Source organism: Choloepus didactylus, chromosome 10, assembly GCF_015220235.1.
Source record: "Choloepus didactylus isolate mChoDid1 chromosome 10, mChoDid1.pri, whole genome shotgun sequence".
NCBI lineage: Eukaryota > Metazoa > Chordata > Mammalia > Pilosa > Megalonychidae > Choloepus > Choloepus didactylus.
The window spans coordinates 61197695-61200957 of NC_051316.1; the positions used below are offsets into that span (position 1 = coordinate 61197695).

The following is a 3263-nucleotide window of genomic DNA, read 5'->3' on the forward strand; positions in this document are numbered from 1 at the left end:
TATAACAACTGTCAGTAATTTGTTAAATAAAAATAATAACAGCAAACATTTGCTGTATGTTTACTAAATTATAAGACCTATATTAAGTACCCTTCAAATCTTCTGATCTTTTACCACAAATACAGATTTTTTCAAAAATTGATTATACTATATATTCTGTTTTATAATTCATTTATATGCAAAAATATTATATGATTCTGTCATTATATCTTCTTCTACAGTGTCTTTTTTTTTTTAACTTAGTTGAAAGGCTTTTTTAATGTGTTATCGGTAAATTAAAACAATTACAAATACAATATCAATTAACCAATTTGGCTCTTTTGAGAAAACCCAAGAGTCAGCTTTGAAAATAGTTCATTTTGATACCTGTTCTTCTAAGTTAAGCAAGGAAGGTCCGCGGTTCTGAATTCCTACCACCCCCGGGGCTGAAAGCTGGGTCCATCCTGGGAGGTAACATGAGCCTAGTTCCTATATTGAGGGAAACAAATACCATCAACAGGATTTAGGGGCAGCACTGGGTTTACAACAAAGAAAAGGGACCGTTCGTGACACCAGCGTTTCATGACACCAACTTTTCGCTTATACTGCTAACATTTTTCTTTTTTAAAAAAATGTTATCTACCTCCTCCCACCAGAGTCCACTTCCAAGGTGTTGACTGGGCCTCTTCAAACAGCTTCTTGAAAGGGTTTTTCCACATCTGTTCTGGAATATTCTGCTTTAGCTTTGGGGGATGCTCTAAATTAGTTCACCATGATGAAGTTAGATTTACAGTGAGCTATAAGTTCTGTCACAGGATCATGTTCACCTTCTGTTTTAATGGTGCCTGCAATGCTGTCATTTTCCAAGATTGGGAGGAAAAGCTGCACAAAGTCAGAGGTGTATGGAGGCACGATAACATCCAGTACCTCAGTTACAAAATAGCGAATGAGTGAAATGTCAGTGTCCAGCTTCTCCAGACACTTTCAGATGTAACTGACAACAGGAAGTACATAACCTTGACTCAGCAGGTGAACCACCCTGTCCAGTAGGGTCTTCTTTAACTCAAGCTGCTCCGTCACATCCAGCTGGGAGTGCTCAGACTCAAAGAGCTTAACAAGCAGCTGCAGGACCTGGGGGTGCAGGAGTTGGTGGCAGGTGCTGATCTCATCCAGCAACACCAGGTGTACTGGGGTGTGGTCAGTCTGCAACTGAAAGTACCTGGGTTCTGATACTGTCCAATCCACCCACTTCAGTATACCCATCGTCACTACTGGGAACCTAATACACTGAGAAAGTGTGCTCAGTTCTGCCACTAGTTCAAAGGCCCCTTTGTTCTCATTGCAACACAAATTGTGAACAGTTTCAATGGCTTTCGACGTTGACTCCAGCTCATCTAGATTGATGCTCGCTTGCTTGTTCTTCCAGGTCTCAACCACACTTGCTGCATACACCGGGATGTGGATGTACTTGTGCTTGTGGTCCTGGTTGATCCTGGCCGCTGGCTTGAAGAGGGACTGCATGAACAGGTCCAGGAAGGCCAGCACCCGGATTAATTCAACAGGAGGAGGGTTCATGCTTATGAACATCTTGAACAGGACTATGATGTTGGTGGGTTTCAGTGCCCCCTTGGACAGCATGACCCCAAGGGCCTGACAAGCCCTGGAGTAGGAAGCAGCTGTGCCTAATGCTAGAGTGATCTGACTTGCGTCATGGCCTTTCTCCTGAGCAAAGTGCTGTACTTCCTGGGCAATCTGGTGCAGGGCGGAGCCCCCTTGCTCTTCTTGGGCCAGCATGGACATCATCACTTGGGCAAACAGGTAGATGTGCTCCCCCTGGCAAACCATTTTAGCAAACTCAGGGAGATTTTTTTCAAGGTTTTCCTCTCCTCCATCTAAAAGTGTAGCTAGAGAAGTTCGGAATACTCTAGAAAATACTTCTAACTGCTGGCAAGCTGTGGAGACACTGCTAATCTCCCCTTGATATCCTGCATCAGAGATAAGCTTAACAGATAAGATTGTCTGCATCAGACAATCTGGATGGGCTTCAGCCAGTTTATAAAAAAGATCTCACCATGTGGTATGTGCAATCATTTGTTCAAGCCAAGCTGGGGTCTCTCCTTCTTCAGTAAAAATAGAATCTGCTTGGGGGGGGGGGGGGTCAAAATGTTTGATCAATAAACTCTTCAAGTGATTTTCCACACTTTCTTGAACCTGTACTGCTCAACGCCTGTCTGAATGAGACACTCAGCCAGCAGGTTCACAGTCGGTGCCACAGCAGTATAGTTCTTGGATAAGAGCTGGAGAACATTCTCCGGAGACCCTCCTGCCTGCAAATACCTCTTCAGAGTGTTAAAGATGGAGGGTTCCATTATATAATACCAGGTAGAAAATTTATGTAGGCATTCTTGCTGGACTTCTGCGTCATCTTCTCCCTCTCCATAATAATCTTCTTGCTGGCCGCCATCCGCCTCATCTCCCCATTCAGCCGTGCTCCCGAAGTAGTCCTCATCCATGATGGTGCCCAGCACGGCCCCCGCCCTCTACAGTGTCATTTTAATTCCTGCTCACTATTCCTTTGCATTTACAATTTCTTATTTAACCAATCCTTTATTGGTGGCTACTTATGATGTATAGTGGGTTGGATAATGTCCCTCTAAATTAATATCCATCTGGAACCTCAGAATGTGACCTTATTTGGAAACAGGGCCTTTGCAGATGCAACTAGTTAAGGACAGAGATGAGGTCATACTGGATTAGAATGGGCTGCATTCAATGACTGGTGTCCTTAGAAGAAGAGAGGATGCATAGAGACAGAGAGAAGAGAGAGATGTGAAGATGGAGGCAGAGATTGCTGTGATGTGCCTACACACCAAGGAATGCCAAACATTGCTGGGAGCTACTAGAAGCTAGGAAGAGAAATGTTTTCCTCTGGAGCCTTCAGGGAGAAGCATGGCCCTGCCAACACCTTACTTGTGGACTTCAAGAACTGAAAGAGAATACATTTCAGTTGTTTTAAGCCAACACGTTTGCGGTAATTCATTATGGCAGCCTTAGGAGACTATTACAGCATTTTTGCAGTTTTTTCCCTCTTTAAAGTATCAGTTTTGATGCCTTCAACTAGAAGGACCCAACTGCTTAAAAAAGCATTAAGTGGATTATTGGCTTACATGACTGATTAAAAACAAAGGGTAGGGCACTAGTAGGCCATGGTTCAGTCAGAGCACAGGCTCCTTTTTTCTTCATCCTCTTGGCCTTCTTGGTCCTTAGTCCAGGTAAGAAATAGC

General features: G+C 43.6%; 1 pseudogene; it reads right to left on the minus strand.

The window, feature by feature from the left end:
- Positions 1 to 634: 634 nt before the first annotated feature.
- Positions 635 to 2510, minus strand: LOC119505445 (annotated as a pseudogene).
- Between the last annotated feature and the right edge of the window lie 753 nt (positions 2511 to 3263).